Here is a 16,121-nt window from a genome sequence, read left to right as displayed (position 1 = left end):
GCTACCTAATCCTCCTTAAGTTCAGTTTCCTTTTTCTTTATTGCATCTTTGTACACAGAAAAGCTCCTTCTTAGGACATTATTTACAAGATCACAAAGCACATCTTAAGCAGCCATTCCTACAGCATTTTTTAATCAATCAAGTTTAAATAATGTCTTAGTAATGCACAGTCCATGATGGAAAACTTCAGTGTAATGCAGCTTGTGGCAGTAGTGCTGTGGTGGTCAAAATTTGTTGCCAGCTGCTGAACGGGTTTCATTTGCATCTGATATCACAGGAATTAAATTGTCAGCACAAGATGTGTTAGTACATTGTGCATTTTACTTTAGAAAAATGTAATCATATGACTTTCAAAATTTTAAAGGCTTTCTATTAGTTGTGAACCTCTGAAAATTGGGTCTAATACATAAACAGTGAAATGACATCTAACATTGTGATCAAAATGCTCTAATCAGTGAAAAAATTAGCATTGCTCAGAAGTTCCAACTATTGATAGTACCAACCACTTGTCTAACCTTTGCCCATAAAGTTTAATTTCACAAATAAATGATATGGTTGAATTTTGCTCCTTGCTTAAATTGGGTGGGGAAAGTTGTTATCGGTGAGATTAAGAACACAGTAAAGATTTAAGCCAAAACTGACCTGGAGGAATGCAGTGATTTCCATGTATACTTGGATGAAGGTTGCAATGAAGAAACTGAATGGGGCTCACTTTATTCAGATTGTAGATAATCTCCAAAATACAGAGTGAGAAAGCAGTTTAAAGGAAGATACTAAAGATTTTGCTGGTGGAGTTCCTCTGCATAGCAAGCTTTTTAGCATAGCTACTGTGAAGCTGTTAAGAAGAATTGCATTTGCGCTGTCCCAGAGAAATTTTACAGGAATTTAGTAAGTCAGTCACCCAGAGCAAAGAATCAGGATGGCAGAGACATGATTTACAGCTCCCTTTGCTCGCTTTGGTGAAAGTGTCCCTTTCAGCACTCACTTACAAACATGACTTTGCCATCCTTTTTCTTCAACACTTGGACACTGAAAGCAATATCTGTCCAGGTATTTATAGAGCTTATTATCATGGTTTTAATAAAGGATGCAACTGAGCTAGTAGGTGAAGGATGTTGCAGGTAGAAGTTACATTGTGAAACAAAGGAGCAGAGAAACTAAAGATGTTAAGGATTTTCAATCTCAGCATTTAAACATTTCTGCCCACACATCTTCCTTGTACCTTCACATAGTTTTGTAGTGAATTGCTCAGTACCTTAATATAACTGATACAGTCCATGAATAAATTATACATTCATATGAACACACAGAAGGCACAAGTGAACATTGTTAGGCTATGAAGTCAAGTACTCAAAGATAGGGAAAATCAATCTTCCTATGCTTATGTCTTATGGTACAGTTTTTAAGCACATGTTTACATGCCATTTCTTTTCCCGTTGGAACTCTGTCTACTCATCACAGTGCCTTCTTAATGAGCAGCTACTTAACAGTAGGTGTATTCCTCATTGTTAAATATGAATTCTCATGTTTTATTTAGCACACACTATTGAAGTTCTGTTTTGAAGACAGATTTCTTTGACATCTCTCATCTTTTCTGTGGCATTACTTTGCTAGAGTATATAACAGATTCACAAATAAGCATTTTCACAAAGTCTTTGTAAGATAGGATGATCTCATTAATCTATTTCCCAGAAGAAAAAATGAGGCACAGAGATGATGTTCAGATTTACCTACAGAGGTATAGCTTTGCTGCCAGTCACTCACTAATCCAGCTCTTGAACTATAGTAAAGCATTAGGACTTTAATTTGACCGACATGGGAACCGGGAAGGGGGAAAGCAAGCCATTTATCCTTCAAGGTCTTGATCCATGCTGGAGGTGGGAAATGGTTAGAATGTGCACTGGGACTCAGGAATTCAGGTTTTCTTTGGGTCTTGGGGATTAAGTGGTATTTTTTAAGGATAATTAAATACCTTCATCAGCATGTGAACTATAATGATATGAACAGTTTCTGTGATGATTCGGGAAATGTCTTCCAGCCTTTTACTGATTTTTATAGCTGACTGCATCTCAATTTAACTGTAGAAGAAAACTAAAACTGACCATGTGCATTTCAGTTTCAGTAATGATACTGAGAATCCTAGAGGTTCTTTTAAAATCATCCCTGCTGTTTCTTGGAGAAAGACATGGAACTTTTTTATGCTTCTTTTGAAATGTATGTTAATTATTTTGAGACCATACTGTTAAAAAAGAGGGGAACGAATTCTCAGTGAAAACAGTAATCATATGATAAAGCTTATGACAATATCGATTCTGTGTTGTAAACTAGTGTTCATCAGCAGGCTGGTTCCTGTTAATGAATTGCCGTGTAGAAATTTCACACTGCTGAATCACAAGGCTGAAATTCCAGGTGGTAATAAGCTCTTATTGATGGGGTTGGTAGAACTGCCTTTTTATTGACTATGTTTTGGATTTTGTTTTTTTTTTTAATGGTACATCTGATTGCTAAAACAACCACACTATATAATAGGCAGGCTGGTAATAGTAACAAAAATCGTTATTCTTCTAGAAACCAGTTGTTTATTTTGCATTACAGAAAGCTTTTTATTGCACCAGCAGATAAATAATGAAATTTTTAAGGTTAGGGAAAGCACTAGAGTAATGATGCTGTGATTAGTGAAAGGCAGCCTGATGAAGCTGTAATTTTGCTGTTCTCCAGCTTTTTCCCTCACTACTTGATTCCGAAATAAGACATTTATGTTTCATTTTAGGGTACTATTTAGGAAAAACTGACACTGAATCTTTATTATGCTTTCTTACATTTTATATTTTAATGTTACTGTTTGGGGGGTTTTTTTGGTATATTTCATTTAGTGTACTCAAGGCATTTTTTACTATTTTGAATGATTTCTTTTTGTTTTCTCTTTCTTTTGGCTTAGTTCTTGTACTTTGTATACACGTTTCTCTTTTTAAATCATTCCCTCTCCTTACCCACCAGTGGAAGTTTCTTTATAACATTTCCTCATAAAGAGCACATTGTAGTAACCCTGAGAACACCCAACAGATTTTGTGCTACAGTAGTAAGCTCAATATCCAGAGGGACAGCTCTCCCCTAAGGGCTGAGATGCTTGCTTGAGATGATGAAAGGGAGACTTCAGGATAATCAAATCCCTACCTTAGACCATCACGAAGTACAGCTTCAGTGGATCTTGCGGCTTGCTGCTACCAAAAGAGGGGAGGCAGAGACCCTTCCCTCCCTTCCCTATCTTTTCCTAACCAGCTTCCAGGGAAAGCAGAAAGGAGGGGAAAGAGGAGAAGCATCTTCCTTTTTTTTTCAGAAAGCTGTCTGTTAGCATTTCTGAAGATGAGACTACCTTCCCTTTTGTTAGATTCTTTTCCTTCCCTAGATGTCAAAAGAGATCTTGGCTCATCCAGTAGTATACATATAAAAATATGGTTATGATGCAGTGGTCTAAAAACAGAGCCATAACACCAGGTTCCTCTCTCCTGTATTGATATGAACAGTTCCATCGAACTAAGTAGTCAGGATAACTTTAATATATTTCCATATATGCAGTACTAGTTTTATCTTCCTTTAAATAAATTTTTGATTTCCTGAGATGAGAGGTGCACATTCATCTAAGAGTCAAATCTAGCCTTCTTTTCTTGTCAGCTCCTCCTATATCACAAGCAGATAGTTTATTCCTTTTTTTTTTCTTTGCAGTTACTCTTTGTTAGTTCTTCCCAATGGATTGTCACAGGACATCACTCTGTATTTTTTTCCCTCCACTTGCTTGCTTTTCATTACTTGGCATCTCCTACAATGATCAAGCTGTTGATAATAGCTTATCGGAACATCATTATTCAAGCAGTTTTGGGAAAAATGTCGTACAATTGAGATAAAAAGGGTGATATCAATTTGAAATACTTTAATACTATGCCTCCTTGTGGAAGGTGTCTCTTTTTAGATGAGCTAACAGAACCTCTCTATTTAATTTAATCTTTCCTTTTAGATATAAATATTTCTCAGTTCCATGCAACTCGTATTAGTTATTCTTCCCTAAGAGTTGAAGACGGTATCTTCCTAAATCCAAAGCGAATGAGATTAAATAAAGAAGACAGGATCTTTATGTAGCAATTTAGAAGTGTTTCTAGTTGGCAGATACCCAGGTCATTCAAGTACTTCTATTTTTCAAAAAGAGGTGGTTTTTAGGGACTTGGTTGGAAAAGAAAAAGTTGTGGCTCAACTAAGCAAGATGATAAATAACCTGATAACTATCTGTTCTTTTTAAACGTGCTGGGATAGGTCTTCTGTTTGCATAGGATGATGTAACCTGACTTGAAGTCAACAACTATAGATGCTGTATGAAAAGTTTGTCATTCTTTAAAAAAAATGGCATCACAACCTTCCAAACAATCTGTATTTTCTGTTGATTTGTTTTTGATAAAAAGAAAAAAAAATAAGAAAAAAGAAATTAAACCTTTGTAACAAAAGTGTATACTTAGTTTCAAAGTTTAACCATAATGTCAGAAAGGTAGTGAACAATTGGTCCACCTGTCTACTGTGTGCAAGACAGTGCTAAGTGTGTGACTAGCAATAGCTGGCAAAGCAGAGGAGTAAAGCAGACGTGGCTGCCAGAAGCTTGCAGGCAGGGAGCAACACCATATAAGTGTCAAAAGCCCATTAACAGGAAAGCAGAGGGAAAACAAAAGCCAAAGGTAAGAATGATGTCTGTGCAGCTCAAAGTGGGCTGAAACGTCCCATCTGTCTCATGAAGTCCTGACTTCATGAGAAGCCGAGGCCCAAGTTTCCAACAAGATAAAATGATGTGATTCACGACAGAGTAAAACATAATGTAAGTTCCTCTATATCTATCATAATACATCCTACAGGATGAACTTTAAACATCTTAGCATGGTGTTAAGGGCCAAGTGCTGCTATGATGGCTCCTTTACCAATATTATTTTAATAAGGCACTAAATTGACAGGTGTCTTTATAAAAATACCTAAAACATTTCTATGGGACGTATCCTAAATGATCTTGGCAGCTTGGCAGTCAAGCCCCAAATCACAAATTTCTTAGTCCATTCACATTTCAACTTCTGTGTGTTTCTGCTGTAGTTCACCAACCAGTTGTTGCAATAACCCCCAGGTGCTGCTCATAACAAATAGATGGCCAAGTTAAAGGGAGCTTTGAGGACTTTCTTGGCAAAAAAATACAAGATAATTATATCACATTTCTCTCTCAGAATGTAAACTGATTTTCTGATGTGACATTTAATTACTTCCCTTGTTCCATATTACGTTTAGGAACCCATAGTAAGAGAGTAGAAAATAATTGTTTTAAATAGGAGGCACTGGAATAGTAAATACCAGGAAACGTATGCAAATGTCCTATCCTACTGTCATCATATTAAATTGTTAAATCTTGATAACAGTACAGTCAGTTGCTGAGTATAGCTAGCTATGCTTTTCTAGTGCCTTTGAGAACAGAAATCTATTTGCTGTTGTGTACTTACTTCTCTCTGTATGTGATAATGAAACATGTCTGTTACGGAACTATTCATGTGAAATGTGGAGATTTAAAGCCTTTCCTGTTCGAGGATGTCTATCTGTATACAACATTCATAGATTTGATATCAATAGGTTCAGAAAGAACTAGTCCTTTAAAAAAAATACATTAATAGGTAGGTACTAAACCTGTACCTGCCTCTTTATCCATAGAAATAGTATTATTCCCATAATTAAGAAATGTGCTGATTGGGGCTTTCCAGAAGTTATTCACCATCTGTGCTTTGGGGAGTTTACCTTGGCAATCACCCCTCTTTTCTGCAAATACTACCTATTGACAGTTAGATTAATTTTTTCCTTGTATCTATGTTAATATTTCAGCTTGTCTGTGGTGTTGCTCTGTCAATGTTCCTTTCACATCTCAAGTTTAGCCTTCAGATTTATCCTAAAAAACACATCTCACTGTGATCTTTGTATGCAGAGCAGAGCCCTCCAGAAATCTGTCTGGCCTTCAACAAGAAGTCTCATAATTCCTTTTTTGTAACTTTCCATTACAAACCAAATGACACATAGTATTTATATTGTTGAACTTTTGTAAACTCGGATTACTAACTATATTAGTAATTTCACGTCACATATTTGCTTATTCATGAGTAAGAATTAGGTAGAGAAAAGGCAAAGAAATGTGTCTGATGATCTCAGGGCCCTCCATGATCTCATGTCCCCACCATGTTTGGGGGCATCAAATATGTCTTGACCTAAGCAGAGACCTCAAGTATTTCCAAACCAATTTAAGATGAGAATGAAATATTTCGCTTTCCAGGCCTCAGACCAGAAAAAGGTAGATATCTCCTGTGCTACTGAATACTACTATGAAATTTGAACAAAAGCTCTTTCTGAATAGTCTGGGAACATTTTTTCAAGAGAATGAAATGATGATGAATTAAGGAATCAAAGTTCCATTTCATAGGATAGTGAGCAATCTTCTGAGCTAGTCATCTATGATCAATGAGGATGACCTGAAAAATTATTTGCCTTCCCTTCTGAAAGGATCCTCTGGAATTTAAATCAGCATAGATACTGTCATATTGAACACACACACATACCAGAAGGAAATAAAAAAAAGGTCAAGAAGGAGAACAAGTCATAAAAAAGCTGAATCATAAAGAAAGATTTGTGGCCTTCAATTTGTTTTTTGTTTTTTCCTAAGTTCAGAATGTCATCTAGAGAAGACAGATTGGAGTTTACATTCATTAGTGGAAAATTCCCTTGAGGACAATTTTCTCAGTCAGGCTTGCTTTCTTACTGGTATTAACAGTGTCTGTACAGAGATTCATTCACAACTAGCATGGTTTGGAGATGATGATTGCACAGTAGGCTTCAGGTGTCTAGTAGTACTTAGCCATAAAAGCCACTGAGTTGCCCAAAAGCAATTAGAGAAGTAGGTGAATGAGCAAGTATGCATGGTGATGGTCATGTCAAGGGGAAAAAAAAAGCATCTTCTGTTTTGGGGGTGAGTTAATGCACAGTTAATCTTTCATGTAAGATTAGATTTGCACAATTAAAATCAGAAAGCTGGGAAATGAAAAGGATGAAGATTTCATGAGGAATATTAATTCGATCTTGATAAAACTCCTCTTAACATTATGGTATATGAGTTACAGCAAATGTTTAAAACCTGCTCCCAAATTCAGCAAAGATTAAAAAGTTTGGCTGTTGAAATACAAGAAATGTTTAGGCTGTAATATCAACCAATTTTATCACAGTTCCAATAAATAAAATTGGAATAAAAGTTATAAAAATGAAACAAACACACTGGAAAATGCTTAAAAATTTCCAGAAAAGTGCAGAGGATTAAAATCTGGGGTTAAATTACTTGCCCTGTTTTAAATGTCATAATTCTTCATACTTAAATCTGACAAAATGTTGGAATTATGCATTTAAAACTGAGTCTGATGTTAATAAATGTTTAAACGTTTGAAGATATAGAGATTTTTGTTGAATAAATCACCATCAGCATATACTGGAATGATCAAACAGATGAAACATTAGATTCACCTGACAGTCTAATTCAAAAATTAATAGCATCCTTTGATTGTCATTACAATTTGCCTAGGTCTTACCTAAAGAAATCCCTTCCAAAATTTGAAAGAAGACATGGGAGACCTCCAAGTGGGGAACTAGACAGTGTCTTTTGCATTATGCATCTTAGTTGTATGTGTGAACTGGCATCTTATTCTCAGATGTGTGCAGAATAAAGATGAAAATTTACCCAAAAAGTTATCACAGATGTCATGCAAAATGCAAATGCAATGGACCCTCCTAAAATTGCATGACCATCTCTCATATTTTAGCATTTTAAGCAGGCTAAAAATTAAGATTTACATTAGAAATACATAGCCTTATGTTCAACAGATGTAAGGTCTAAAAGTGAATTTCAAGCAATGCATTTATTAACTAATTTAAATACTAATAAGGAGATAGCCACTGAATAGTTATACTTTTGACCTTTAATGATCCATCATTAGTGTTGTAGTACTGATGTAAATATGAAAACTTTTCCATACTGCATTGTCTATATTGATATTGCAGCTATACTTACAGGTCTTCACAACTTTCACAACCACGTCTTGACTTTATGATCCACATGTATTTGTATATATCTAAAATATCATCCCAACTTTCACATTTGCAAAATAATTTGAACCCTATATGAGTAAGAAAAATAAGAGATCTGGTACTAATTTCTAGGAAAAACTTATCTTATGCATAATTCTAAATCAAAATTTGGTTGATTTATTCATAGCTGCTAAGCAGTGCATACCTAATCTGCTGTGCACTATGCTGAAAATTTATCCTGAGGGTCTGAAAGACACATTATACTTATAAGACTGTATAAACAGTAACAAGCCAATTACAAGTTTACAATTACACGGCAATCCAAATCCAAACAGAAAACAAATTCATGCTGACACCAAAGTTGCTTCTTTTTTTTAAAAAAGACTGCCCTCCTCTGAGCCCTTACACTGATTGTACTTGTCTCACCCTGAGTCTAGGGGAATCCAACAGAAAAGTGTTTGATGTTCTACAGACTATCTGGACCTAACAGCTACTGATTTAAATGGTAACTCTACATAGTTAAATCTGGGGCAATTGCCTCACTTTACCTCATTGTGAGAAGAATTCAGAACTCTTGGGGCCAAATTCATTCATCTTAAGATAAGTAAGCTGCATATGAAAGTGCTTCTTTTGCTTCATTGACTTTAAAAAATGTTTATTGTAACTATGTCAGAAGTAGATGTGTACACTGTATGTAAATCCCACTCTCTATGTATCTACAACATTCACAGGTGGAGCTTGATTGTGCTAGCACTGGAGCTTCAGTGTAGGATTCATCAATCCTACCATGTTTTGAACTGCCAGTAGTGACAGGTCTGAACTGTCTCCCAAACTGGAGAGACACTATCCAGCAGAGTCAGCAAATCCTTCAGACTGGCTCTACAGTGGTGCCACAGACTGAATGCCCATCAGTTGCGTGAGTGCCTTAGGTGGATTCCTGGAGTCCGTCCTTGGGTTTAGTTTAATTTGAAAGGAATCGAGGTCATAAAATCTAAGAAGACTCTGCTGTGGGAATACAAATATATTAACGGCCCACAGTTGGATTTACTGCAAATGTGCACTCCTGATCCAAATTAAAACACTAGTATAGATGTGCTTTTTCAGAACCAGATGCTACTTGTTTGGCAGAATGTCCTGCTGACATTAAAGATCCCATTAAGCTATCGTAGTAGGAACTTAAGACGTTTGAGGCTCTGGCTTTGTGCTTTGGAGAAGACTTCATTGTAACTGTTCCCATAGCATAACTTTAAAAATAATGGTAGCACAGGAGGACTGATTCAAGACTTACCACTGAATCTACACTCCACTTTCTGCAGGATTAAATATTTTGTAATTAGTTATAAATTTAGGTTTTGTTCTGTTCAAACAGTTATGTTAAGTAGTATTCACTCTCACCTCTGATGTTCATATGCTAATGCTTCCTCTTTGCAGAATCACTCATCTTCTTAGTTGGATGTGTTCCGTTGGCTGGCTAGATAATGTGCCGTAACATCAACCTATTGCTTTGTCCCAGAATTTCCACTTTCCAGTGGTTGTGTTCTAGCTCTGCATGTTAAACAAGTTGCATGCAGAGTTTATGTACTGTTCACCATATGTGCATCCACTTCTTGTGTTGCTGTCAATGGATTTATTATTTTCCATCTTTACCTCAAGTGTTGTGCTCAATGACTAGGTCTGAAAGTGATAATTACTTCCCCACTGTAGAGACAAACTGATTTACATATTTATCAAGGGGAAAACTGGATGGCTCTGAGCATACCACAGAAACATTTGCATATTTATAACCTGAAATATACAAAAGCTAAAATTAAGATAGGGATGTCTTGGTCTTAGTTACTAAGCTTGTTTTTCTACAAAAGTTTTAGTTAGTGGGTTTTGTAATCAGATCAGTGCATTAAAGAGTGAAGTATCTTTTTTCATCACACAAAATCAACATAGAGATTAAAATAATTGTTATCTTGTGAATGATGGTGTGCAGAAGTTGCAAGATTAAATCTTAACCTTTGAGCCCTGAAGAGATGATGAACTCTGGAATTACCTTAATTTAACTCCTGTAGCAGGAAGAGGGTCTCAAGAGGTTTACTATGTGTGGCTATATAGCTGAGTGGCATCAATATCTTTTCTGGGAGGAATATAGGCTTTCAAATATTTATGCATGTAGGATTAATTTATAGGATTTTGTGCATTTATTCAAAGCACTCCTGGCTTGCCACTCACAGAGATGAATCTCTTCAGCTGGCTACAAGTTAGTTGTGATTCTGGTTGATGATGCTATTCCGAATATGCTTTAGGAAGCATGTCTTTACTGAGAAGGTGGTCAAACACTGGAACAGGCATCCTAAAGGGGTGTCTGGTGCCCCAAGCCAGTCTGTGGTTAAGAGACATTTAGAGAATGCCCTTAACAACATGCTTTAACTTTTGGTCAGCCCTGAAGTGGTCAGAGAGTTGAACTAGATGATCGTTGTAGATCCCTTCCCACTGAAATAGTCTATTCTATTATATTAGTATCTATAGGGAATTCTGAAACAGCAAATATTAAAAAAAAAAAAAAAAACAAAAACCAAAAAACCCAAAACCAAACAAACAAAAAAAAAACCCAAACAAAAAACCAAAAACCCATGAAAAGCCAAACTGTCTCTTTTAGGCAGAAATGTGATGGCTGATCTTCCTAGATCACTCTTTGTCCAATAATTGTCTCAAGCTCACTGTAAAATTCTGGATACAACAGAAAAGTCTGCTGGAGTGATGGAGTACGGACAAGAATGTTATATTTATAGGAATTCCCTTTATCGTCAACCATCTTGTCCTGAGACAGATCCTTAACCCTCCTTCTGGATCCTGCTGTTTCTTCAAATCTGGCAAACTGCTTTAAAGCTTTCCTGAGGAGTAGAGAGACTATTTTGTCCTAGTGTCTAGATTACACAGAGATACTCTATACTCTAGAGCTTTTTATTCATAATTTCAGAAAGATTCCAAATTATTTCAAGTTAATACAAATAACATTTCTGTCCTATTGACTTCAAATGACAGTAAGCTAATTTATGAATCAAATGCATTTGTTCATATGCTTGCTTGACTAAACCTTTGAACAATTTTCCGAATCACTAACACATTAGTAAACACATTGCTTTTCAATGTTTTTAGCTTGTTTTCAAATAAATACTAATTTTTTTATAAACCTTTATCTTAATGTAGATGAGTACAGTAGGAGTTTTACATGGTTTAAAATTCCACAAATTACATTCAGCACTAAAGAGGCTTGTTCAGCTGCCATTCGTGCTGTTAGAGAAGTTGAATAGTAGCATGACACTCTCAGTTCCCTTCTAAAGAATATAGTCAGTTGCACTTACCACTTTCACGTGGCTATCACTCCATTGAAATTGGCATTTTCACTTTTAAGAATGAAACAATTCTTTTTAATTTAATAGAGCTTGAAGCAAGAGAGTGGACAGCAGAATGTAGAGAGCAGCCCTCAGTATATTTTGGAGCAAACTTTGCTTAAATTTTGGAACATCGATGTGCTAATTAAAACAAGTAATATCTTAATACTTGTTCTGTATCTTAAAAAATCTGGTTTATATCTTAAAAAATACAAATGAAAGAAAAGTGTCCAATAATCTAATGGCTTTGTCTGCTACAATGTTAGCCACCTATGCTGGGGTATACATTCCTAGAATGGCAATAGTAGGAAAATATTGATCTGAAATTCTAGTTGCTAAATAGCTGCAGAAATTATGCAGCTCCTCCAGAGCTAGATTGATTTTTTTGTTCAGAAATGTTGTCTTTCCAAATCCGTTCTGTTCAAATCAGAAAAAATGTAAACGGTAGCATCCACAGAGATCAGTGCAGCTGTTAATTTTTTAGAACATGGCTTTCAAGTGAGTCTTTTCAGTCAAGAATCCTTCCATTTTTATTGATAATTTCCTACACTGGGGATAGAAAGTTATTTTTGCTTGAACAGAGCTACAGTTTTCCCAGTGTTTTAGTTTATTTATCCTACAGTTTAACATTCTGTATAAACTCTTTACATCCAAAAATTCTTTTAACATTTGTGTTGCTTTCTGCAACCAGCAATGGGACTCAAAGGGGACACTAAGCCAACTGAAGCCTCATTCTTGTAATTCAAGAAGGTAGGCTGTAATTGGAAGGTAGGTCAGATGAAACTCCTCCTTGTTCATTAACTGGCATTGCCTGGGAATGTTTATACATCAGTTTTATCTTAATTCTAAAGTCTCTGTGAAACCTATAGAAATAATTAGAGTGGAGGAGTTAGAGTAAAAAAGAAATTACATTGTTATAAGAAAACAGTAAAGGATGTTTTTTTCCTACTTTGTAGTATTTGCTTCCAAAAATGATAAAACTGCATGGGAAAGATATCTGTTCTTAGACATCCAGAATACATTCTTTTCATTTTTCTTCTTTATTGGTTACCATTTAGAAATGCTAATAAGTGAATGTATTGGTTGTGTTAACAGTAGCCACATCATTCAAATGTACTTTAATGAGGCTTATCTCCTAGTAGCACACATTTTATTGCTTATTTATAGTTTCCATTCTAGAAGGTGTCAGTGTTCAAGATGAAAATAGAAACTGAAGTTTTGCTTCATTTCTGTGAGTGCATTATGATTGCTATTCTCTCACAATAGTGTTACTTGAATTAACACTATTAGTCAATCTATACTGAAAAGTCTTGTTGTTTTTTGTAATTTGTTAATTAACCCTAATGTAGCCAATCCTCTTTGTGTTTAAAAATCCAAATGAAGGAAATGGAAGTTGTACCATTGAGTTCAACAAGCTTTGGATGACACTTCATTTTATTGGGATGTTTTTTCTAAAATGGGTAACATCTGAATGTCAGAATTATTTTTTTTCAGGCCAAGTCAAGCTACTCAACCTCATTTTGAAAAAAAGAAGTCATCATAATAATGACTGCTCTATTTAATTAATTGTGGTAGCTAGGCATTTTTCATTGCTTCTCATTTTTTCCCAGATTAATTAGAAAATCAAAATGCCCATTATTGAATGACAGCAGATGTCTCTGATCACCAGAGATCATTCAATGTGATGTACTGAGTGGAATTATTGTTTTATTTTCATTTTGTTTTATATACAGGGTGAATTTCACAAAGGAAAACCCTGTAGGTATAAAACCACATTTGTACATATCATTGCACATACAGTTCTTTGTGCAATCCCATTTATTATCATAGAACCATAAAATCATAGATCGATACACTTTGGAAGGGAACTCTGGAGGTCATGTGGCAGAATATCCACACATAATGTCTTAATTATGCTCCACTTTTTTATCGTCATTGCTACCTTACAAGGGATATTATAATTACTTAGCAAGCACTTTCTCCAGTCTCAGAAGCCAATGCGAAATTGCCTCTTTCTTTCCTGGCACTAAGTCCACCTCCTGCAGCAAAAGAATGGTGTGTCAGATGGATCTGCATGATTTTTCCTCAACTCACCAGTTTTAAAATGTCGCCTTTGTAACAGATTTTCCTCAGCTTTGTTGGGAAATTTAAACTCCCACAAGGTTTCAAAATTTACATAAACAAATTCTCCTACTCTTACAGTTCTTCTTTGCTCCTAGTTTACAAACAAGACTAACAGGTATCACTTATTTAACTGCTGATGTTCCTTTTTTCATGACCCAGTCATTTGAGCTGATGAGAAACGAAGACATTCAACTATTTTAACAAGGCCATTTTAGAATGCTATAACCTTAATAGACAAGTAGAAATAGTAGCAATAAGGTAGGGTAACTACTCCTTATCCAGCAAAAGAGCATAGCAGCAGAAATGATGATCTGAAAATCGTTAAAGGCTCTGTATTTCAAAAGTCTTATCTCATCCTCTTTGACACAATAATTGGGCATCAGCTGATGAATTAATTCTTGGTGGACAGGTAAGCAAATCAAAATTAACTTTCAAATTGGACCATTTTTGGATGTTTAAGTAAAAAGAATAAAGATAAAATGGTTGTGAAGACAGAATTATCTTTATATGCTCCCTAAAGAACAAGGTTAAAGCTTATTTTCAGGCTGATGTGAACTATATTCTTAAACTTTGGCCAGTTTCCAGGACCAATTATTGTAGATTCCTAATCAGTATAAAATTCACTAAAGCATGTTACGAAGAGAGGCTTCGCTCCCATTCATACAGAAACCCTCTTTAAAAACTCAGTCTAAATAGGTTTGAATGTAATTTATGTGCACTGCAAGGCTCTCCACAGTGCCAAGGTAGTGTAAGGAGCCCTTTGTGAAAATGAAACACGAGCCCACAGTGCCTTGGAGTTTCAGAGCATATCCACATGGATTCTTCTTTTAACTATATGCTCGTGTGTGCGTTTATTATCTTACACATTTTGAGTTTAGTCGATAACTGTTCTTATATGATGAGAAATTAGGGACTAATTAGTAAGTCTGATAATCATGGAAACAGAATGGTTCAAGTAGGTAGGGACCGTAGAGATCACCTAGTTGCAAGCCCCCTGCCGTGGCCAGGGACACCTTCCACTAGAGCAGGTTACTCATCAAAGGTCCATCCAACCTGGCCTTGAAAACTTCCAGGGATGGGGCAATCACAGCTTCCCTGGGCAACTTATTCCAGTGTCTCACCACCCTCATGGTGAAGAATTTCTTCCTAATATGTATTTTAAGTCTACCCTCTTTCAGTTTAAAACCATTACCCCTCGTCCTGTGACTACAGTCCCTTATAAAGAATCCCTCTAGACCTTTTCTGTAGGCCCCCTTTAAGTACTGGAAGGCTACTATAAGGTCTCCCTGGAACTTTCTCTTCTCCAGGCTGAACAACCCAAACTCTCTCAGCCTGCCTTCATAGCAGAGGTGCTCTATCCCTCTGATCATCTTTGTGGCCATCCTCTGGGCTTGTTCCTTCTTGTGTTGGGACCCCCAGAACTGGACACAGAACTTCATGTGGGGTCTCATAAGTATGGAGTAGAGGGCCAGAATCACCTCCCTTCACCTGATGGCCATGCTTCTTTTGATGCAGCTGAGGAGACGATTGGCTTTCTGGGCTGTGAGTGCATATTGCTGGCTCATGTTGAGCTTCTCATCAACCAACACCCCCAAGTCCTTCTCTTCAGGGCTGCTTTCAAGCCATTTTCTGCCCAGCCTGTATTTGTGCTTGCAATTGCACTGACCCAGGTGCAGGACCTTGCACTTGACCTTGTTGAACTTCCTGAGGTTCTCACAGGCCTATTTCTCAAGCCTGTCCAGGTCCCTTTGAATGGCATTCTTCCCTCCAGTATGTCAACCACATCACACAGCTTGGTGTCATTGGCAAACTTGCTGAGGGTGCACTCAATCCCACTGTCCATGTGGCCAACAAAGATGTTAAACAACACCAGTCTCAGTACTGACCCCTGAGGAACACCACTCATCACTGGTTGCCAGTTGGTCATCAAGCCATTGACTGCAAATCTTTGAGTGCAACCACCCAACCAGCTCTTTATCCACCAAGTGGTCCATCTATCAAATCCACGTGTCTCCAATTCAGAGACAAGGATGTTGTGCGGGACAGTGTCAAATGCCTTGCACAAGTCTGGGTAGTTTACGTCTGTTGCTCTGCCCTTATCCACCAACAGCCTCCAGAGGTACTCCATATAATAACTTTTTTTTCTTAGAATGTCTTATTCTAACACTCACACTGAAATTTTTGCTATGCTGCCCCTATACGTTGGTAGGCAGCAAAGCTTTAGCCCCAAACTACTAGCTCTGTTCTGCATGCTGCGACTCTTTCAAATATCCTCAGTGGTTTGAATCTTCTTGCTGAGGGGTTTCCTGGTTGAGAGCAACTGCTTCCAAAGGTCACTGGCTTTTTTGGATCAGCCTTTTTCTCTGATGTGCACAAATCTTCTAATTTTATACTTCAAGAAACCCTGCAGCAGTCAAATCATGGTCCTGATTGCAGCAAGCCTTGTGCAATTTTCCACTACTGTATGTTGCATGGTGCCGATTGCTA

The 16,121-nt window shown here is 36.7% G+C and overlaps 1 protein-coding gene across 1 annotated transcript in view; it reads left to right on the top strand.

Annotated features, from left to right (window-relative positions):
• STS (steroid sulfatase) overlaps nucleotides 1–16,121 on the top strand; it is an 88,754-nt gene that overhangs the window by 28,588 nt on the left and 44,045 nt on the right. The gene's annotated exons all lie outside the window — the stretch shown is intronic.

The sequence above is a fragment of the Numenius arquata genome, chromosome 1 (genome assembly GCF_964106895.1).
Source record: "Numenius arquata chromosome 1, bNumArq3.hap1.1, whole genome shotgun sequence".
NCBI lineage: Eukaryota > Metazoa > Chordata > Aves > Charadriiformes > Scolopacidae > Numenius > Numenius arquata.
The sequence above is the reverse complement of the archived record's forward strand: the minus strand, read 5'-3'. Positions and strand labels throughout refer to the sequence as shown.